This window comes from Astatotilapia calliptera, chromosome 20 (genome assembly GCF_964374335.1).
Source record: "Astatotilapia calliptera chromosome 20, fAstCal68.1, whole genome shotgun sequence".
In the NCBI taxonomy this organism is placed as follows: domain Eukaryota; kingdom Metazoa; phylum Chordata; class Actinopteri; order Cichliformes; family Cichlidae; genus Astatotilapia; species Astatotilapia calliptera.
The window spans coordinates 2,635,750-2,640,789 of record NC_137441.1 but is presented as its reverse complement, the minus strand read 5'-3'; the positions used below and the strand labels follow the sequence as shown (position 1 = coordinate 2,640,789).

The 5,040-nt window shown below is 43.2% G+C and overlaps 1 long non-coding RNA gene across 1 annotated transcript; it reads left to right on the top strand.

Annotated features, from left to right (window-relative positions):
• The first annotated feature begins 1,342 nt into the window (after positions 1–1,342).
• Positions 1,343–3,048, top strand: LOC113013881 (uncharacterized). The gene is made up of 4 exons (XR_003270883.2): positions 1,343–1,427; positions 2,309–2,519; positions 2,594–2,805; positions 2,889–3,048. It is a non-coding gene; the product is annotated as an uncharacterized LOC113013881 (long non-coding RNA).
• Positions 3,049–5,040: the final 1,992 nt, after the last annotated feature.

The window sequence follows — 5,040 nt, the reverse complement described above, 5'->3', positions numbered from 1 at the left end:
TTTCCCACCAGCTGGTTGTGTCACCGATGACATGAACACAACACCTTTACCGTTATTCATGCTTTGCAGTCGAGTGAAGTATCTTGTACTTGTTGCGGGAACGATGTGCGCACCGTTTTCCTGTACAGTGCTGCTTTGTCAGGTACTCGCTGTGTCTCTCCATTATGCACACAGTGTCCTTTAGCATGGCTACTCTTGACATTCCAGCCACAGCTGCATCAGCTGCCAAGAGATAACAGCCATGTTTAAGAGATGTCCAAAATCCTCATAGGAAGGTGTACTTTCCAGGATTAGCAGCAAACCGGACACCGATTCGTGTCTGCTTGAGAACTTTTTGTTTTGGACACAGTTTCTTTTTTTTTCTTCACTTTACTGTCGCTTCCACTTGCTGGTTAGGCTCAGGAACTAAAACCTGCCTTCTTAGGGAAAGATGGTGGGTTGAAACACATCTCTGTACAATAGTAATCCTCCTCATTGATACATGACATGTTGGGAGTGACCATCAATCTTACTGATACTATAACCAGACATGTTCTAACACTAAACAGCACAGCTCGTGCTAACTCTTGAAGATGGGCCGGATTGAACTGATGAAAAAATAATGTGAGAGAGGAAAATGAGTGTCCACACATTACACATGAACTTTTTTTACGGCCAGCCATCTCTAATGTGACCGTGAACGTGAACGATGTACATGTGTGTGCTGTATGTAAATCAAACGAGTGTTTTTGGTTCTTTAGTTCAGTTTTAAGAGAGGTCTGCCTCTTGGCTGAGAAACCAACACGAGCCTCTGGCAGATGAACTAGTCAGCTGACAAAACCCGGCTAACACGGCAGCAGAAACCTCCTCTGCCGCCTCCTGCTCTCCATAAATGAGCTGCTGTTTCATGTGCTTGACAGAGCTGAGAGTGTGGCATGTTTTCACGGCACGGAGTGCCTTCACTTCAAAATATTTCGACTTTTAGCATCGCACTCTAAATGGATTTAATAGCCTGACTTTCAACAGGCACAATCTGTTTACTGCAAGCACAGAGAAGCAGTGAAGGCAACTTTTAATCTGAAAAATAACCTTTTCAGTTAGTGTCTTTTAATCTATTCAATTTTCTGAAAAAATCTGCCTATTCAGCATTCACCCGCAATATGATGTCACGTGCTAACTTCCATGTACAGTATGTAATCTGTATAAACATACATGCATCATATGAATGCATGGAGAAGATTTGTGGTACCTGATTTTTGGAGTGCATCTACAGACCAATCATACATAACAGACTTTACATGGAATGTAATGATGGCCGTAGATGGCCCCGCCCCTCCCTGAGCCTGGTTCTGCTGGAGGTTTCTTCCTGTTAAAAGGGAGTTTTTCCTTCCCACTATCACCAAGTGCTTGCTCGTAGGTGGGTGTGACCTTGCGTTGTCCAGTTGCTGGTAAGTGTGGGTTTTTTCAGTAGACCATCTTTAGCACTAACTGTAGTTTTATGCTCCTGGGACTCACTGGCTTCCGTGGCTGAAACTTGCATTAGCATCCACATCAAAACGTTTCCACTCTGTCCAGCAGGTTTTTGCAGTATTGATACGAGCAGCGTTGCAATTTTACTGCAGCAATGAATAATGGCAGACAGTTAAACAGAATGAAATATGCAGGCTGAGGAAATCCTCGGTGGTGCAGTGAGCAAATCAGATGTTTAGTGTTCTAACGGCCTATTTGTTCCGCTGACGGTGCCAGAAGCAGGGACTCTGTGAGAACGCCCTTTAAACGCCTGCTCTGGGGATTGTTTCAGAAACAGAATACAGTATGTCATTATGCAGATTTTTTTTATACACTTGTAATTCTTTACACTTAAAGGGGGAAGTTTAAAGGGGAGATTTCTCTTTCTTTTTGCTTCCCTCCTGTATGCAGGAGGAGACAGAGCCACTGACTGTGCTGGCTCTCTGGATCTGAGCTGTTAATTAAACATACTGTTGTGTAACTATGTGCATGTCTTGTAGAAGTGAAACTTGTGCAAGGGACACATTTTGATCCTTATTTTGATCAGAGCCAGTAAACTTTTAGCATTTATTAAATCTGATTAGACTATTTGTTCTGTGCAGTTTTTATTTCCTGGTGACCATTGAGATGAACTTTATTGCTCTCTTCATATTAATTAAAGAGCTTCAGAATACCTTACCAGAAGTTTCAAAGATGGCTGCTGAGCACCAAGACTTGCTTCTGGAGGGACTTTGATATATTAAGACAAAAGCTGTTAGCTCATTGATTTCCATTTCCAGCATTTTCATCGTCTCATACCTGTTTGTGTCCACGTGTGCAGCTGTGTGTTTGCAGAGTTACGTATCAAAGAAACATTGTGTCATGGTCTGGGTGTGTGGCTGTAAAATTCCATTGAAGGTCTGGACCTCCCTGGTATCCACCCATGGGCAGGGCCTACAGCCTCTCTCACCTGAAGCTGATTGAAGCAATCAGGTTGGAGATCTAAGCTGCTTGCTGACACTGCATCCTCGCCAATTCGTCCACTACCCTATGTTGGTAACCAGGCCTCACGCATCATGTCTATGAATCTCAAGTGCTCTACTAACCTTGTAATCTCGTGTTCTAGTTACTCCAGGAAAACTCCATCACACTGAACCACTCGTCTTGGAAATCTGGTTAACCCGCCTGCTTTTAGAATCATCTCCTTGCCTCACCTGCCTGCCCTCCTGCCCTTACACCACCTCTGGACCTTCGCCGCTCAGGACAGCTGCCACACACCACCAAACCCACCCGGACCGCATCACCTCTCCCTCAACGCTTCCATCTCTCACCTGCACAGTAAGACGACGATTTTCATATCTTCCACCCTCTCCAGAACCCTTCATTGGCTACCGCTCTAACACTGCTCTCCTCTCTTCCAGTACGTACCTAATCACCAGCCAGCTGCCGCTGCTTTCTTGGACCTGTCCCCTGCTTATCCCCACTCCCCTGGCCAATACCCTCACACCCCACGTGTCAAGCCTTAAATCCAATCCACGTCATTTTTTGGTGTTAGTAAATAAACCTTTGTTAAACCCTTTACTCTGCCTCCGCCTTGGGTTTTCTGCACGTGGGTTTGAATTTTGGTGCTCGGCCTCCGGCCGTTTTGTGACACATTGTGCAATTTCCATCATGCAAACTGATCCTAACAAAAGAACTGAGGAACTCCACCTGACCGACGGTCCCCTCGGATCAAAACACCTGGGAGACGTCTTCCTCAGATATGTAGAAATCATGCATTGGCTCTTTGTTTGTGCGTCACTCTGTTTTACTGTACAGAGTGCAAAGCTACAGTGACCCACAGAGAGACATCAGACACATTAATGAGAAACAGACCAGGCTACAATGCACCCGGAGGGATTTCGGGGTGTAGGTGAAAACCAGAGCAGGGTTATTAGCACGAATGTGCAAGTCAGAGAAAGTATACACGCGCATATCTCTAATATCTCTGTGTGAGTGTATGCATACAGCTCCAGGACGGCACAGGAATGGTACCATCTGGAAATCTGCCCAAGTTGCTGCGCGCACACACACACACACACACACACCCCCTCCTGGGTCTTTGAGCTGTAAAGCATCCTGGGAAAGCAGTTGTCCAGCTGCTGCAGCCTTGGGGCATTTACAGAAAAAATGCACATTAAATCATCGACAGACTTGCAGATATTTACTCAGCAGTCTGTTTTCTCTGCAGTCAAGCCTTCACTGACTGAACTGCACTCGATCCCCTGCAACACACTAACAAGCCTGTGAGAACACATCTGCAGACAAATGGAAGAAATCACCCAAGAAAAACACCCACACTGCTCTGCCATGAATTCCACTTACATTCTTTATGTTCAGCGTGGACATTTTTTAATTTGTATACATGAGGTCACAGAGGAAGGCGGGGCTATATACATTACAGTATCCTGAGAAGTGTGGCTGGGTTTCCTGTTACCGAACAACTGATGATGACAGGGGATCCAAGTTTCAGCAATCTCATTACAGTTCATGCTTGACATCTTACAATTTCAATAAATACATTTTCTACCAGGTGAGGTTTTTCTTTCTCAATAATATTATATAATAATATGTCAATCTTTGAGTGAGAAACAGCTGCTTACATCACACTGGTGTCTGTGAAGGTTCTCACACTGGTGATTATTACAGTTTTTATGTGACTTATTATTATTATTATTATTATTCCAGGTCTGAACAGTGAACCAATCTTGAAGTGCCTTGAAACTGCATTCTTTATAACGGCCAGCAGGGGTTCAGTCATCTGGTTGCAAAAAGAAGCCTGACTGTACAGATGTCTGAGAAATTAGTTTTCAAATTCAATTGTTAGTTTCCAGCTCAGTCACTTGTTAAACATCTTACACAATGTTAATTATGTCTCATTATAGTAAAATAAAGATAGACTTTGGGTTATTTACAAGATGCTTTATGAATGTTTTCAGTTTTCAGTTTTATTTGTAATATGCAAGTTAGCACAGGGTCAACATTGCAATGAAATGTGTTTGACGAGCAGCAGTCACTCAGCAGCATGATACAGTAGGGGAAAATAAAATAAAATAAAATAAAATGTGCAGCATCCTTCAGTTGTCATCAAAGCTAAAAGCCAGTCAAATGTATATTATGGTGGCCATGTCTATCTCTAATAGATTCTCTATGGATAAACTAAAGTGCGCGAATATATTTTGCTGCTGCTGACTCTCTGCTGTAGTTTAAAATTGCAGCATTATTGACGTTACATGAGGCCTCTGTTTGTTTCTTGGGCCTACTGTGGAGAATAATGAGCGGCTCAGGCTTTTGATCAGTCAAAGACTTTTATTCCCGGCCTTGATCTTTCCTAAAGGCAAAATTATATTTCTTTTTCATTCTTTCATTCTCAGCATACATAAAGTTTGATTCCTATATTTTGGGTGCACATTTTCTTGCTGTTTAAACCATGTTCAGGCTATTGTGCCGACTACTAGCTTTAATTTGAGGACGTTCGCATCAAACCTGGATGAAGGGTTTACGAACTTCAGCTCTGTAATTCAGGTAAGCAAA